The 17,811-nt window shown below is 44.7% G+C and overlaps 6 non-coding genes across 6 annotated transcripts; 4 read left to right on the plus strand and 2 right to left on the minus strand.

Moving 5' to 3' along the window:
• Positions 1 to 6,467: 6,467 nt before the first annotated feature.
• trnar-acg (transfer RNA arginine (anticodon ACG)) lies at positions 6,468 to 6,540 on the plus strand. Its single transcript has one exon. It is a non-coding gene; the product is annotated as a tRNA-Arg (tRNA).
• A 762-nt stretch (positions 6,541 to 7,302) lies between these two features.
• Positions 7,303 to 7,374, minus strand: trnae-cuc (transfer RNA glutamic acid (anticodon CUC)). The gene has a single exon. It is a non-coding gene; the product is annotated as a tRNA-Glu (tRNA).
• A 598-nt stretch (positions 7,375 to 7,972) lies between these two features.
• Positions 7,973 to 8,059, plus strand: trnay-gua (transfer RNA tyrosine (anticodon GUA)). The gene is given in 2 exon segments: positions 7,973 to 8,009; positions 8,024 to 8,059. It is a non-coding gene; the product is annotated as a tRNA-Tyr (tRNA).
• A 7,338-nt stretch (positions 8,060 to 15,397) lies between these two features.
• Positions 15,398 to 15,484, plus strand: trnay-gua (transfer RNA tyrosine (anticodon GUA)). The gene is given in 2 exon segments: positions 15,398 to 15,434; positions 15,449 to 15,484. It is a non-coding gene; the product is annotated as a tRNA-Tyr (tRNA).
• A 1,263-nt stretch (positions 15,485 to 16,747) lies between these two features.
• On the minus strand, positions 16,748 to 16,819 carry trnae-cuc (transfer RNA glutamic acid (anticodon CUC)). Its single transcript has one exon. It is a non-coding gene; the product is annotated as a tRNA-Glu (tRNA).
• A 598-nt stretch (positions 16,820 to 17,417) lies between these two features.
• Positions 17,418 to 17,504, plus strand: trnay-gua (transfer RNA tyrosine (anticodon GUA)). The gene is given in 2 exon segments: positions 17,418 to 17,454; positions 17,469 to 17,504. It is a non-coding gene; the product is annotated as a tRNA-Tyr (tRNA).
• Positions 17,505 to 17,811: the final 307 nt, after the last annotated feature.

A 17,811-nucleotide genomic window follows, 5' to 3' on the forward strand; every position in this document is an offset into this window, starting at 1 on the left:
TCCTAACAACACCACAACTTGCCATGAAAACAAAGCAACCGAGATCCCCAATATGTGAAGCCTCCATCTCGAAGGTTTTTATAGCAGGCCCCTCATCGGACCCCTTCCTGACGTTGGCTCGAGGCCTGTTAATGGCATGAGAAAGAGTAGATGTCATGACAGGCCTCTGCCCAGTCGAACACCAACAGGTCCCGTGTAAGCTCATTGTTACGTTCCGGCTCAAGGAAGTAACAAAAGAAAGGGTTCAGAGTCCAAAAATATATTTAACAATATATTTATTTAAATCTAGGGGTAAGTAATAAAGAAAATAGTTGTTCAACAGTAAATAAACAAACACTTAAGAGAAAAACAATATGAAGGTCCAGCTCCTCAGCACAACTGCAGGCCTCCCGGTAGACAGAGGGCAGACATCTTATATCCATCCACAAACTCAAGACAGGTGTGGATCCTTATCTGACAACCTATCAAAAGAGAGAAAAAACAAACAGAAAAAACCCAAAACAAAACTAATCCGTAACACCTCCCCCCTTAAAAAGGGAGAGATTCTCGTTAGAAACTCTACCTTATACAATTTCCAACCCCAAAGCATACATAAGTTTATGAGGAACAAAAACAACCCTACCGGAGTTAACACCAAGTCATTAACCATTACAACTTTCCCAACTCCCCGCATCTCTTGGTTTCGAAACCAGCAATCTCCCGGCGCCTGGAGAAAGCAAAATTAAGGAATTGAAAACCAAAGAAAGAAAAGAGAAGAGGAAAATGATTGTCAAAAGACTTATTCTCCACCACATGGGGCACGGGACAAGGCGTCAGCTAAGACATTATCTACGCCTTTCACATGACGAATCTCCAAAGCATAAGGCTGTAAGAAAAGAGACCACCTAATAAGACGCTGATTTGGATTCTGCAGAGAGTGAAGAAATGTAAGAGGGTTATGGTCGGTGTACACCACAGTGGGCATAGTCCCACAAGACACATAAACCTCAAAATGCTGCAGGGACCAGATCAACGCTAACGCCTCTTTCTCGATAGTCGAATAGTTGGTCTGATATGAATTGAATTTCCGTGAAAAATAGCTGACAGGGCGATCGATACCATTCTCATCAACCTGCAGCAGAACAGCTCCCGCTCCAACCTGACTAGCATCCACCTGAAGTTTGAATGGTTTATCAAGTCGAGGAGCTGTCAGAACAGGAGATGACGTGAGCAAGCGTTTAACATTCTCAAAGGCACTTTCACATTTTGGAGTCCACACAAATTTAGCCTTTGCTTGTAACAAATCCGTGAGCGGGGCAACAACAGAAGAAAAGTTGGGACAAAAACTCCTGTAATACCCAGCCATTCCTAAAAATCTCATCAATTCACGTTTAGTCTGAGGGCTAGGAAATTGGTCAATCGCTATGACTTTAGCACGTACAGGTCGCACTTTGCCCATTCCAACAACCTTGCCCAGGTAAGTCACAGTAGCCCTGGCAAACTCACACTTTGCCAGGTTAACTGTTAGTTTGGCATCTGACAATCGTTCAAACAGTGCACGAATTCGGATAAGGTGTTGATCCCATGTGTCACTATAAATAACAATGTCATCTAGGTACACGGCACAGCCCTCTAAACCAGCGGTCACTCTGTTCATTAGCCGCTGAAATGTAGCTGGAGCATTTCTAAGACCAAAACTCATTACGGTGTAAGAATATAGTCCAAACGGAGTAATGAAAGAGGAAATATCCTGTGCTCGGGTGGTCAAAGGCACCTGCCAGTACCCTTTGAGCAAATCAAATTTACTGACAAAAGTAGCTGATCCAACTTGGTCAACACAATCTTCCATCCTAGGCAACGGGTATGAGTCAGGTCTAGTTAGAATATTTACTCGTCTATAGTCAGTGCAAAAACGCTGAGTGCCGTCTGGCTTTCCCACTAACAAACAAGGCGAAGCCCAATCTGAAAAGGAAGGCTTTGCTATGTTGTTTTCAAGCATGTAACTGACTTCAGCCTCCAATTTCTGACGTTTGTCAAACGATACACGATAAAATCGTTGCCGGACAGGTTTAACATCACCAACATCTATATCGTGTTCAATCAAGTGGGTACGAGAAGGAGTATCTGAAAAGAGAACAGAAAACTCAGTCAGCATAGATTTTAACTCGAAACGTTGTTTGCAAGATAAATGTTTTACCCATTCTTCTAGGTTAGCCAAAGTCTCAGAGTTTTTTAGACGAGGTTGTAAGATGACATCATCAGGTGATTTCACATCCTGTTGTACGTCACCTTTTTGACTTAAACTAGCTAGCGCAACTGAGGAAGGAACGACTTCAGGAGCAACATTACGAGAGTAAAAGGGTTTTAATAAATTCACATGGCACAACTGGGTAGGTTTCCTGCGCTCAGGGGTAGAAAGAATATAATTTTGATCAGACATTTTTTTAAGCACAGTGTAAGGTCCTAAAAACCTTGCACAGAAAGGAGAATCTGGTAAAGAAAATAAGGCTAACACCTGATCTCCTGGACTAAACATGCGAACCTCGGACTTACGATCAAACCAGCATTTCATCTTTCCCTGAGTTTTTTCCAACTTTTCTCTTGCCAATTCCCCAGCCAGGACTAGACGTCGACGAAAACCCTGTATATACTGAATCAGACTCTGTGGTGGCTCCTCCGGTAGCGCAGCTTTACTCAGTACTGCCATGGGTCCTCGTACACAATGTCCAAAGACTAGCTGATTGGGACTAAATCCCAAACTCTCCTGGATAACCTCACGTGTGGCCAATAACAACCAAGGCAACCCTTCTTCCCAATCACCTTTTAACTCAGTGCAATATGCCCTCAACAAAGATTTTAACGTCTGATGGAAACGCTCTAGGGCACCCTGACTTTCCGCATGGTATGCACTGGACTTGTTATGCCTAATGCCAAGCTGCCGCAGAACTTCTTGAAACATATTAGATGTAAAGTTTGTCCCCTGATCACTCTGAACAACTTTTGGAATTCCAAAAATAGAAATGAACTGGGACAAGGCTTTTACAACTGATCGTGTGGTGATTGAACGCAAAGGAAAAGCCGCAGGATACCGAGTGCTCTGACACATCACGGTCAATAAGTAAACGCTACCAGACTTTGAAGGTGGTAAAGGCCCAACACAATCCACTAGAAGATGCTGAAAAGGCTGTTCCATAACAGGTATGGGATACAAAGGCACAGGTTTTATGGTTTGATTTGGTTTTCCAGTCAGCTGACAGATCGAACAAGTCTTAATATACTGCCTTACGTCACTCTTAATACGAGGCCAGTAAAAGTACTGCAGCAAATGTTGGTAGGTTTTATTTACGCCCAAATGTCCAGACACCCCGCCATGAGCAGAATCCAATACAGAATTTCGCAAAGAAACAGGCACTACTACCTGTATAATTGGTTCCGTCAAACCTCCCTCTGTGTTAGAAGTCCACTTCCGCAATAGTGTCCCATTTTCAATGAAGTACCCATTAACGGAACTCTCTGCTACATCAGGAGACAAAGCAGCATCAAACAGCGAGTTCAGAGATGAATCCTCTTTCTGAGCAGACACCCAAACCTGATGGGGAATAGAAGGCAAAGCAAGGAGACCTGGCACCACTCTCTTAGACGTTAACAAATCCTTCACATCCCTTAGTTTTGCATCGGCTGACTGTTTACGCATTGCACGCGTGAGTGCACAAGACACAAATACCTCTGGATACTGCTGGGATATATCATTGTCACCCAATGGGGCAGGACAAGTAGCAACCACAGGTGGAGGTGGAACATCACGCCACACACGGTCACCCGCCAGATTATTCCCCAAGATCACTGAAACTCCTTCCATTGGTAGTGAAGGACGGACTCCCATCACAACTGCTCCATTTACTAAATCAGATTGGAGAAACATGTTATGCAGGGGTACAGACAATGTTTGCAACCCAATACCGCGAATCAGCACACTGTTCCCTGTATTGGACTCCTGAGTAAAAGGAAGAACAGATTGCAAAATGAATGATTCTGATGCTCCCGTGTCTCGGAGAACCTTAATAGGAACCTTCTCAGTACTTTCAAGCAGTGACACATAGCCTTCTGTAATAAAGGGAGAATATCCAACATCTCCAACATTGTAACGTACCGCTGGTTTCTCCAGATTCTGCAAAATATCAAGACAGCAGTCAGAATTATTATCTGTCTGAACAGACGAAACAGCAAGAGCAGGCTTGGGTTCAGATTTAACACGCATCAGTTTCCCTTTAAGTGCTAAACAATCCTTTTTCCAGTGTCCCTTTAAATGACAATAAGCACACCGGTCATTTTTATCAGCGTAACTTTTAAAATTCCTCTCACTCTTATTATTATCAGCCCAGGCATGACGGACAGTTACATTCTCTGTTGGACTTTCACTGAACTTGAACCTACTTTTCTTTACTTCACATTTATGAGTGAGTACATACTCATCAGTAAGAATGGCAGCCTCCTCCGTAGATGTAACATTACGATCAGTCAGAAAGATGGAAACATGCTCAGACAAAGTGCTTTTAAACTGTTCTAACAGGAACAACTCGTGAAGATTTTCCCGACTAGTTACTCCTGAAGCAGCACACCAGCGATCTAACTGGATCTTTAAGTCTCTCACAAACTCACAATACGTCTGTTCTGCAGGTTTTCGCATGTTTCTAAATTTCTGCCGATAGGCTTCTGGCACCAGCTCATAAGCCTTCAGAACAGCCTCCTTAACCTTATGATAATTCTGACTATCACGAACACTCAAAGAGGAGTAAGCTTTTTGTGCCTTACCGGTTAACACACACTGTAACATCAAAGTCTGTTCAGAATCTGGCCATTTCATAACATCTGCCAAGCGCTCAAACAAACTAAAGAATGTGTCTACATCAGTTTCACTAAATTTGGGTATCAGCTTAATATTATTGGCTACATCCAACCCTTTTCTGACAGATCTGGTTAGAGCACTTGCACTGTCCCCCAGTTTACCCTCCTCAATTAACTGAAACCGCAAAGCCTCAACCTCCAATTTACGAATTTCAATTTCACGATTCATTTTCGCCTTTTCTAACTCTAAAAGCATTAGTTCTTTTTGTTGCTCAAAAGAGAACTTGGAAGCAATAACTGAAGTTTGTGCAGTGCTATCATCATCTTCATCAGAACCAACAGGCTTATCAGGATCAAAAACCTCTAACTTAACTAGAGTGGCTTTAACAATTAGTGCAACAGACTCTTTTAACTTTTTTTCTTTGGTGGTTAAGCAGATATCATACTTAGCGGCCACCTCCAACAACTGTTCTTTCGTTAATTGGTCAAAGAATTCCTCACTAGGAGATTCAAAAAATAAGTCTAACTCAGTAGCCATTCTCTATTCTATTCAGCAGAACTCGTAGTCGTTCACTCTGACTTACAAGCACCAAAAAGTGACTATTCCCCCTACTCTCTCTCTCCTCTCCCCTAAAATAACTCAACCCTAGTCTTCATGCCTCCACCAAGAGTCGAGTATCTTTAAGCACTCAAATACCGTCAGATGTATAAACTCACGGACAAACCAGTGAGACATACAATCGCGGCAGTGCTCTCAACTCAGCGTCAGCACAAAAACAACAAACTAAAATAAAAAAAAGATCAACGCGATGCGTTGCTAAACCTACCGGGGAACCTCACTATTTGTGCAACAAAATACAGAGTTCGCTGACAAATTACCTTTCTTTCAGCAATCCTAGCTAACCGAGCAGAGTACCAGAGTAAACATACCCATCAAAATCCTGCCAAAGCTAGCCTATCAAAAGAAACAAACGTTTTTACAATGGGAAATATTAAGAGAAATCAATACACTTACCATATCTAATGGTCTATTTCGGGTTCCACTTACTTTCTCTTCAATTGAACCCTATGATGAAGAAAATCCACCGATTTAAAGACACCGAAAACTCTCGCGCACATTTCCCAACAAACACCCACTGTTTGCTAGCGCCAGAACGCCAAGCCACACGCAGGTGAATCGAATAGTAGCCTAGTCAAATACGCTCCGCCTACACATACACAGGCGCTAGCGAAAAATTTACAAACAATACCTTTTTTTCAATAGAAGCTGGACCTTCCGAATTCTAACCAAAAAAAAACTTTGAGGACGAGCCCCCAATTGTTACGTTCCGGCTCAAGGAAGTAACAAAAGAAAGGGTTCAGAGTCCAAAAATATATTTAACAATATATTTATTTAAATCTAGGGGTAAGTAATAAAGAAAATAGTTGTTCAACAGTAAATAAACAAACACTTAAGAGAAAAACAATATGAAGGTCCAGCTCCTCAGCACAACTGCAGGCCTCCCGGTAGACAGAGGGCAGACATCTTATATCCATCCACAAACTCAAGACAGGTGTGGATCCTTATCTGACAACCTATCAAAAGAGAGAAAAAACAAACAGAAAAAACCCAAAACAAAACTAATCCGTAACACCTGATCGGTGGGCCAGTGGCGCAATGGATAACGCGTCTGACTACGGATCAGAAGATTCTAGGTTCGACTCCTGGCTGGCTCGCTCTGCCTCTTTTGCTTCGCTGTCAGCCCATAGCCATTTTATTATTCCGTTTTATTAGCCCGTAGTTTTTGTTATTATTATTATTGGATTGGTTGATTAATATTAAAAATTGACAGTCCAACAATAGGCTGCTTTGTCAGTGGGATTACGGTTACCATACAATACCATGCGTCTTTTCAAATGCATTGCATGAGTACTGTCACAAGGACCTTGCTTTACGACCAGTTTACAGTGTCTGTTATGCCAACGCAGGAATGGGAGGAAACTGAACCCCCTGGGCAAGGCAAATGAGAGCTCCCTCCGGTGAGCCTGATGAAATTGAATTCAGTAAACAATCCCTGCGGATCATTCCCATGTTCTTAAAGGGGGCGGTCACACACTAAAAGCCAAAAGGCCTGCTCCAGGCGGGAGGACGATCCCATATGGTCTAGCGGCGGCCCGGGTTTGACTTCCGGAATGGGAAGCTGGGGTTGCCTTTGCTTCACTTATCGAAACAGCCAGCACGTCTGTCTGTGCTAGTAGCACTTTTAGCCAGCGGCGGAGCTTCAGCAACCTGATAGGTTGAGGTTCTGTCCCTGACCAGAGTGCCTTCGATAGGAGGCAAGTTGGCAATCCTTAGGTCACTGTTTCGACTCAGGCTCGAAGGAGTTCATTTTCACGCGCAAACATTTCTTTGGCAGTGCTTCTCGACGAGGCCATCAGCACTTGATTTCGTTGTCCGCCATTTTGCAATCACGACCGCCGCTGGAGGGCAAAAGCTCATTCCCTGACCGGGAATCGAACCCGGGCCGCGGCGGTGAGAGCGCCGAATCCTAACCACTAGACCACCAGGGAAGGTCTGTTGAGTCCTTCCCCTCAAGCCCGGCTGTGGGACTCTACCACATTTCCCAGCAAGACCACTAGGGCTTGTATTTTCCTCCAGGAGAAAATTGACAGTCCAACAATAGGCTGCTTTGTCAGTGGGATTACGGTTACCATACAATACCATGCGTCTTTTCAAATGCATTGCATGAGTACTGTCACAAGGACCTTGCTTTACGACCAGTTTACAGTGTCTGTTATGCCAACGCAGGAATGGGAGGAAACTGAACCCCCTGGGCAAGGCAAATGAGAGCTCCCTCCGGTGAGCCTGATGAAATTGAATTCAGTAAACAATCCCTTCGGATCATTCCCATGTTCTTAAAGGGGGCGGTCACACACTAAAAGTCAAAAGGCCAGCTCAGGGCGGGAGGAAGATCCCATATGGTCTAGCAGTCAGGATTCCTAGTTTTCACCCAGGCGGCCCGGATTCGGCTCCCGGTATGGGAAGCTGGGTTTGCCTTTACTTCACTTATCGAAACAGCCAGCACGTCTGTCTGTGCTAGTAGCACTTTTAGCCAGCGGCGGAGCTTCAGCAACCTGATAGGTTGAGGTTCTGTCCCCAACCAGCGTGCCTTCGATAGCTCAGCTGGTAGAGCGGAGGACTGTAGGAGGCAAATTGGCAATCCTTAGGTCGCTGGTTCGACTCCGGCTCGAAGGAGTTCTTTTTCACATGCAAACATTTATTTGGCCGTGCTTCTCGGTGAGGAAATCAGCATTTGTTTTCGTAGTCCGCCATTTTGCAATCACGTCCGCCGCTGGAGGGCAAAAGCTCGTTCCCTGACCGGGAACCGAACCTGGGCCGCGGCGGTGAGAGCGCCAAATCCTAACAACTAGACAACCAGGGAAGGTCTGTTGAGCCCTTCCCCTCAAGCCCAGCTGTGGGACTCTATCACATTTCCCAGCAAGACCACTATGGCTTGTATTTTCCTCCAGGAGAGGAGACGTCTCTGACCCTGGATCCCAGTTCTTCCGCTGAGAAACTGTCACAGGCTCTGTAGGAATATCCTAACAACACCACAACTTGCCATGAAAACAAAGCAACCGAGATCCCCAATATGTGAAGCCTCCATCTCGAAGGTTTTTATAGCAGGCCCCTCATCGGACCCCTTCCTGACGTTGGCTCGAGGCCTGTTAATGGCATGAGAAAGAGTAGATGTCATGACAGGCCTCTGCCCAGTCGAACACCAACAGGTCCCGTGTAAGCTCATTGTTACGTTCCGGCTCAAGGAAGTAACAAAAGAAAGGGTTCAGAGTCCAAAAATATATTTAACAATATATTTATTTAAATCTAGGGGTAAGTAATAAAGAAAATAGTTGTTCAACAGTAAATAAACAAACACTTAAGAGAAAAACAATATGAAGGTCCAGCTCCTCAGCACAACTGCAGGCCTCCCGGTAGACAGAGGGCAGACATCTTATATCCATCCACAAACTCAAGACAGGTGTGGATCCTTATCTGACAACCTATCAAAAGAGAGAAAAAACAAACAGAAAAAACCCAAAACAAAACTAATCCGTAACACCTCCCCCCTTAAAAAGGGAGAGATTCTCGTTAGAAACTCTACCTTATACAATTTCCAACCCCAAAGCATACATAAGTTTATGAGGAACAAAAACAACCCTACCGGAGTTAACACCAAGTCATTAACCATTACAACTTTCCCAACTCCCCGCATCTCTTGGTTTCGAAACCAGCAATCTCCCGGCGCCTGGAGAAAGCAAAATTAAGGAATTGAAAACCAAAGAAAGAAAAGAGAAGAGGAAAATGATTGTCAAAAGACTTATTCTCCACCACATGGGGCACGGGACAAGGCGTCAGCTAAGACATTATCTACGCCTTTCACATGACGAATCTCCAAAGCATAAGGCTGTAAGAAAAGAGACCACCTAATAAGACGCTGATTTGGATTCTGCAGAGAGTGAAGAAATGTAAGAGGGTTATGGTCGGTGTACACCACAGTGGGCATAGTCCCACAAGACACATAAACCTCAAAATGCTGCAGGGACCAGATCAACGCTAACGCCTCTTTCTCGATAGTCGAATAGTTGGTCTGATATGAATTGAATTTCCGTGAAAAATAGCTGACAGGGCGATCGATACCATTCTCATCAACCTGCAGCAGAACAGCTCCCGCTCCAACCTGACTAGCATCCACCTGAAGTTTGAATGGTTTATCAAGTCGAGGAGCTGTCAGAACAGGAGATGACGTGAGCAAGCGTTTAACATTCTCAAAGGCACTTTCACATTTTGGAGTCCACACAAATTTAGCCTTTGCTTGTAACAAATCCGTGAGCGGGGCAACAACAGAAGAAAAGTTGGGACAAAAACTCCTGTAATACCCAGCCATTCCTAAAAATCTCATCAATTCACGTTTAGTCTGAGGGCTAGGAAATTGGTCAATCGCTATGACTTTAGCACGTACAGGTCGCACTTTGCCCATTCCAACAACCTTGCCCAGGTAAGTCACAGTAGCCCTGGCAAACTCACACTTTGCCAGGTTAACTGTTAGTTTGGCATCTGACAATCGTTCAAACAGTGCACGAATTCGGATAAGGTGTTGATCCCATGTGTCACTATAAATAACAATGTCATCTAGGTACACGGCACAGCCCTCTAAACCAGCGGTCACTCTGTTCATTAGCCGCTGAAATGTAGCTGGAGCATTTCTAAGACCAAAACTCATTACGGTGTAAGAATATAGTCCAAACGGAGTAATGAAAGAGGAAATATCCTGTGCTCGGGTGGTCAAAGGCACCTGCCAGTACCCTTTGAGCAAATCAAATTTACTGACAAAAGTAGCTGATCCAACTTGGTCAACACAATCTTCCATCCTAGGCAACGGGTATGAGTCAGGTCTAGTTAGAATATTTACTCGTCTATAGTCAGTGCAAAAACGCTGAGTGCCGTCTGGCTTTCCCACTAACAAACAAGGCGAAGCCCAATCTGAAAAGGAAGGCTTTGCTATGTTGTTTTCAAGCATGTAACTGACTTCAGCCTCCAATTTCTGACGTTTGTCAAACGATACACGATAAAATCGTTGCCGGACAGGTTTAACATCACCAACATCTATATCGTGTTCAATCAAGTGGGTACGAGAAGGAGTATCTGAAAAGAGAACAGAAAACTCAGTCAGCATAGATTTTAACTCGAAACGTTGTTTGCAAGATAAATGTTTTACCCATTCTTCTAGGTTAGCCAAAGTCTCAGAGTTTTTTAGACGAGGTTGTAAGATGACATCATCAGGTGATTTCACATCCTGTTGTACGTCACCTTTTTGACTTAAACTAGCTAGCGCAACTGAGGAAGGAACGACTTCAGGAGCAACATTACGAGAGTAAAAGGGTTTTAATAAATTCACATGGCACAACTGGGTAGGTTTCCTGCGCTCAGGGGTAGAAAGAATATAATTTTGATCAGACATTTTTTTAAGCACAGTGTAAGGTCCTAAAAACCTTGCACAGAAAGGAGAATCTGGTAAAGAAAATAAGGCTAACACCTGATCTCCTGGACTAAACATGCGAACCTCGGACTTACGATCAAACCAGCATTTCATCTTTCCCTGAGTTTTTTCCAACTTTTCTCTTGCCAATTCCCCAGCCAGGACTAGACGTCGACGAAAACCCTGTATATACTGAATCAGACTCTGTGGTGGCTCCTCCGGTAGCGCAGCTTTACTCAGTACTGCCATGGGTCCTCGTACACAATGTCCAAAGACTAGCTGATTGGGACTAAATCCCAAACTCTCCTGGATAACCTCACGTGTGGCCAATAACAACCAAGGCAACCCTTCTTCCCAATCACCTTTTAACTCAGTGCAATATGCCCTCAACAAAGATTTTAACGTCTGATGGAAACGCTCTAGGGCACCCTGACTTTCCGCATGGTATGCACTGGACTTGTTATGCCTAATGCCAAGCTGCCGCAGAACTTCTTGAAACATATTAGATGTAAAGTTTGTCCCCTGATCACTCTGAACAACTTTTGGAATTCCAAAAATAGAAATGAACTGGGACAAGGCTTTTACAACTGATCGTGTGGTGATTGAACGCAAAGGAAAAGCCGCAGGATACCGAGTGCTCTGACACATCACGGTCAATAAGTAAACGCTACCAGACTTTGAAGGTGGTAAAGGCCCAACACAATCCACTAGAAGATGCTGAAAAGGCTGTTCCATAACAGGTATGGGATACAAAGGCACAGGTTTTATGGTTTGATTTGGTTTTCCAGTCAGCTGACAGATCGAACAAGTCTTAATATACTGCCTTACGTCACTCTTAATACGAGGCCAGTAAAAGTACTGCAGCAAATGTTGGTAGGTTTTATTTACGCCCAAATGTCCAGACACCCCGCCATGAGCAGAATCCAATACAGAATTTCGCAAAGAAACAGGCACTACTACCTGTATAATTGGTTCCGTCAAACCTCCCTCTGTGTTAGAAGTCCACTTCCGCAATAGTGTCCCATTTTCAATGAAGTACCCATTAACGGAACTCTCTGCTACATCAGGAGACAAAGCAGCATCAAACAGCGAGTTCAGAGATGAATCCTCTTTCTGAGCAGACACCCAAACCTGATGGGGAATAGAAGGCAAAGCAAGGAGACCTGGCACCACTCTCTTAGACGTTAACAAATCCTTCACATCCCTTAGTTTTGCATCGGCTGACTGTTTACGCATTGCACGCGTGAGTGCACAAGACACAAATACCTCTGGATACTGCTGGGATATATCATTGTCACCCAATGGGGCAGGACAAGTAGCAACCACAGGTGGAGGTGGAACATCACGCCACACACGGTCACCCGCCAGATTATTCCCCAAGATCACTGAAACTCCTTCCATTGGTAGTGAAGGACGGACTCCCATCACAACTGCTCCATTTACTAAATCAGATTGGAGAAACATGTTATGCAGGGGTACAGACAATGTTTGCAACCCAATACCGCGAATCAGCACACTGTTCCCTGTATTGGACTCCTGAGTAAAAGGAAGAACAGATTGCAAAATGAATGATTCTGATGCTCCCGTGTCTCGGAGAACCTTAATAGGAACCTTCTCAGTACTTTCAAGCAGTGACACATAGCCTTCTGTAATAAAGGGAGAATATCCAACATCTCCAACATTGTAACGTACCGCTGGTTTCTCCAGATTCTGCAAAATATCAAGACAGCAGTCAGAATTATTATCTGTCTGAACAGACGAAACAGCAAGAGCAGGCTTGGGTTCAGATTTAACACGCATCAGTTTCCCTTTAAGTGCTAAACAATCCTTTTTCCAGTGTCCCTTTAAATGACAATAAGCACACCGGTCATTTTTATCAGCGTAACTTTTAAAATTCCTCTCACTCTTATTATTATCAGCCCAGGCATGACGGACAGTTACATTCTCTGTTGGACTTTCACTGAACTTGAACCTACTTTTCTTTACTTCACATTTATGAGTGAGTACATACTCATCAGTAAGAATGGCAGCCTCCTCCGTAGATGTAACATTACGATCAGTCAGAAAGATGGAAACATGCTCAGACAAAGTGCTTTTAAACTGTTCTAACAGGAACAACTCGTGAAGATTTTCCCGACTAGTTACTCCTGAAGCAGCACACCAGCGATCTAACTGGATCTTTAAGTCTCTCACAAACTCACAATACGTCTGTTCTGCAGGTTTTCGCATGTTTCTAAATTTCTGCCGATAGGCTTCTGGCACCAGCTCATAAGCCTTCAGAACAGCCTCCTTAACCTTATGATAATTCTGACTATCACGAACACTCAAAGAGGAGTAAGCTTTTTGTGCCTTACCGGTTAACACACACTGTAACATCAAAGTCTGTTCAGAATCTGGCCATTTCATAACATCTGCCAAGCGCTCAAACAAACTAAAGAATGTGTCTACATCAGTTTCACTAAATTTGGGTATCAGCTTAATATTATTGGCTACATCCAACCCTTTTCTGACAGATCTGGTTAGAGCACTTGCACTGTCCCCCAGTTTACCCTCCTCAATTAACTGAAACCGCAAAGCCTCAACCTCCAATTTACGAATTTCAATTTCACGATTCATTTTCGCCTTTTCTAACTCTAAAAGCATTAGTTCTTTTTGTTGCTCAAAAGAGAACTTGGAAGCAATAACTGAAGTTTGTGCAGTGCTATCATCATCTTCATCAGAACCAACAGGCTTATCAGGATCAAAAACCTCTAACTTAACTAGAGTGGCTTTAACAATTAGTGCAACAGACTCTTTTAACTTTTTTTCTTTGGTGGTTAAGCAGATATCATACTTAGCGGCCACCTCCAACAACTGTTCTTTCGTTAATTGGTCAAAGAATTCCTCACTAGGAGATTCAAAAAATAAGTCTAACTCAGTAGCCATTCTCTATTCTATTCAGCAGAACTCGTAGTCGTTCACTCTGACTTACAAGCACCAAAAAGTGACTATTCCCCCTACTCTCTCTCTCCTCTCCCCTAAAATAACTCAACCCTAGTCTTCATGCCTCCACCAAGAGTCGAGTATCTTTAAGCACTCAAATACCGTCAGATGTATAAACTCACGGACAAACCAGTGAGACATACAATATTTGTGCAACAAAATACAGAGTTCGCTGACAAATTACCTTTCTTTCAGCAATCCTAGCTAACCGAGCAGAGTACCAGAGTAAACATACCCATCAAAATCCTGCCAAAGCTAGCCTATCAAAAGAAACAAACGTTTTTACAATGGGAAATATTAAGAGAAATCAATACACTTACCATATCTAATGGTCTATTTCGGGTTCCACTTACTTTCTCTTCAATTGAACCCTATGATGAAGAAAATCCACCGATTTAAAGACACCGAAAACTCTCGCGCACATTTCCCAACAAACACCCACTGTTTGCTAGCGCCAGAACGCCAAGCCACACGCAGGTGAATCGAATAGTAGCCTAGTCAAATACGCTCCGCCTACACATACACAGGCGCTAGCGAAAAATTTACAAACAATACCTTTTTTTCAATAGAAGCTGGACCTTCCGAATTCTAACCAAAAAAAAACTTTGAGGACGAGCCCCCAATTGTTACGTTCCGGCTCAAGGAAGTAACAAAAGAAAGGGTTCAGAGTCCAAAAATATATTTAACAATATATTTATTTAAATCTAGGGGTAAGTAATAAAGAAAATAGTTGTTCAACAGTAAATAAACAAACACTTAAGAGAAAAACAATATGAAGGTCCAGCTCCTCAGCACAACTGCAGGCCTCCCGGTAGACAGAGGGCAGACATCTTATATCCATCCACAAACTCAAGACAGGTGTGGATCCTTATCTGACAACCTATCAAAAGAGAGAAAAAACAAACAGAAAAAAACCAAAACAAAACTAATCCGTAAAGCGTCTGACTACGGATCAGAAGATTCTAGGTTCGACTCCTGGCTGGCTCGCTCTGCCTCTTTTGCTTCGCTGTCAGCCCATAGCCATTTTATTATTCCGTTTTATTAGCCCGTAGTTTTTGTTATTATTATTATTGGATTGGTTGATTAATATTAAAAATTGACAGTCCAACAATAGGCTGCTTTGTCAGTGGGATTACGGTTACCATACAATACCATGCGTCTTTTCAAATGCATTGCATGAGTACTGTCACAAGGACCTTGCTTTACGACCAGTTTACAGTGTCTGTTATGCCAACGCAGGAATGGGAGGAAACTGAACCCCCTGGGCAAGGCAAATGAGAGCTCCCTCCGGTGAGCCTGATGAAATTGAATTCAGTAAACAATCCCTACGGATCATTCCCATGTTCTTAAAGGGGGCGGTCACACACTAAAAGCCAAAAGGCCTGCTCCAGGCGGGAGGACGATCCCATATGGTCTAGCGGCGGCCCGGGTTTGACTTCCGGTATGGGAAGCTGGGGTTGCCTTTGCTTCACTTATCGAAACAGCCAGCACGTCTGTCTGTGCTAGTAGCACTTTTAGCCAGCGGCGGAGCTTCAGCAACCTGATAGGTTGAGGTTCTGTCCCCAACCAGCGTGCCTTCGATAGCTCAGCTGGTAGAGCGGAGGACTGTAGGAGGCAAATTGGCAATCCTTAGGTCGCTGGTTCGACTCCGGCTCGAAGGAGTTCTTTTTCACATGCAAACATTTATTTGGCCGTGCTTCTCGGCGAGGAAATCAGCATTTGTTTTCGTAGTCCGCCATTTTGCAATCACGTCCGCCGCTGGAGGGCAAAAGCTCGTTCCCTGACCGGGAACCGAACCTGGGCCGCGGCGGTGAGAGCGCCAAATCCTAACAACTAGACAACCAGGGAAGGTCTGTTGAGCCCTTCCCCTCAAGCCCAGCTGTGGGACTCTATCACATTTCCCAGCAAGACCACTATGGCTTGTATTTTCCTCCAGGAGAGGAGACGTCTCTGACCCTGGATCCCAGTTCTTCCGCTGAGAAACTGTCACAGGCTCTGTAGGAATATCCTAACAACACCACAACTTGCCATGAAAACAAAGCAACCGAGATCCCCAATATGTGAAGCCTTCATCTCGAAGGTTTTTATAGCAGGCCCCTCATCGGACCCCTTCCTGACGTTGGCTCGAGGCCTGTTAATGGCATGAGAAAGAGTAGATGTCATGACAGGCCTTTTGCTTCGCTGTCAGCCCATAGCCATTTTATTATTCCGTTTTATTAGCCCGTAGTTTTTGTTATTATTATTATTGGATTGGTTGATTAATATTAAAAATTGACAGTCCAACAATAGGCTGCTTTGTCAGTGGGATTACGGTTACCATACAATACCATGCGTCTTTTCAAATGCATTGCATGAGTACTGTCACAAGGACCTTGCTTTACGACCAGTTTACAGTGTCTGTTATGCCAACGCAGGAATGGGAGGGAACTGAACCCCCTGGGCAAGGCAAATGAGAGCTCCCTCCGGTGAGCCTGATGAAATTGAATTCAGTAAACAATCCCTACGGATCATTCCCATGTTCTTAAAGGGGGAGGTCACACACTAAAAGCCAAAAGGCCTGCTCCAGGCGGGAGGACGATCCCATATGGTCTAGCGGCGGCCCGGGTTTGACTTCCGGTATGGGAAGCTGGGGTTGCCTTTGCTTCACTTATCAAAACAGCCAGCACGTCTGTCTGTGCTAGAAGCACTTTTAGCCAGCGGCGGAGCTTCAGCAACCTGATAGGTTGAGGTTCTGTCCCTGACCAGAGTGCCTTCGATAGGAGGCAAGTTGGCAATCCTTAGGTCACTGGTTCGACTCCGGCTCGAAGGAGTTCATTTTCACGCGCAAACATTTCTTTGGCAGTGCTTCTCGACGAGGCCATCAGCACTTGATTTCGTTGTCCGCCATTTTGCAATCACGACCGCCGCTGGAGGGCAAAAGCTCATTCCCTGACCGGGAATCGAACCCGGGCCGCGGCGGTGAGAGCGCCGAATCCTAACCACTAGACCACCAGGGAAGGTCTGTTGAGTCCTTCCCCTCAAGCCCGGCTGTGGGACTCTACCACATTTCCCAGCAAGACCACCAGGGCTTGTATTTTCCTCCAGGAGAAAATTGACAGTCCAACAATAGGCTGCTTTGTCAGTGGGATTACGGTTACCATACAATACCATGCGTCTTTTCAAATGCATTGCATGAGTACTGTCACAAGGACCTTGCTTTACGACCAGTTTACAGTGTCTGTTATGCCAACGCAGGAATGGGAGGAAACTGAACCCCCTGGGCAAGGCAAATGAGAGCTCCCTCCGGTGAGCCTGATGAAATTGAATTCAGTAAACAATCCCTTCGGATCATTCCCATGTTCTTAAAGGGGGCGGTCACACACTAAAAGCCAAAAGGCCTGCTCAGGGCGGGAGGAAGATCCCATATGGTCTAGCAGTCAGGATTCCTAGTTTTCACCCAGGCGGCCCGGATTCGGCTCCCGGTATGGGAAGCTGGGTTTGCCTTTACTTCACTTATCGAAACAGCCAGCACGTCTGTCTGTGCTAGTAGCACTTTTAGCCAGCGGCGGAGCTTCAGCAACCTGATAGGTTGAGGTTCTGTCCCCAACCAGCGTGCCTTCGATAGCTCAGCTGGTAGAGCGGAGGACTGTAGGAGGCAAATTGGCAATCCTTAGGTCGCTGGTTCGACTCCGGCTCGAAGGAGTTCTTTTTCATATGCAAACATTTATTTGGCCGTGCTTCTCGGCGAGGAAATCAGCATTTGTTTTCGTAGTCCGCCATTTTGCAATCACGTCCGCCGCTGGAGGGCAAAAGCTCGTTCCCTGACCGGGAACCGAACCTGGGCCGCGGCGGTGAGAGCGCCAAATCCTAACAACTAGACAACCAGGGAAGGTCTGTTGAGCCCTTCCCCTCAAGCCCAGCTGTGGGACTCTATCACATTTCCCAGCAAGACCACTATGGCTTGTATTTTCCTCCAGGAGAGGAGACGTCTCTGACCCTGGATCCCAGT

The sequence above is a fragment of the Rhinichthys klamathensis genome, unplaced genomic scaffold, assembly GCF_029890125.1.
Source record: "Rhinichthys klamathensis goyatoka isolate OS25496 unplaced genomic scaffold, OSU_Roscu_1.1 h1tg000562l_1, whole genome shotgun sequence".
Classification (NCBI taxonomy): Eukaryota; Metazoa; Chordata; class Actinopteri; order Cypriniformes; family Leuciscidae; genus Rhinichthys; species Rhinichthys klamathensis.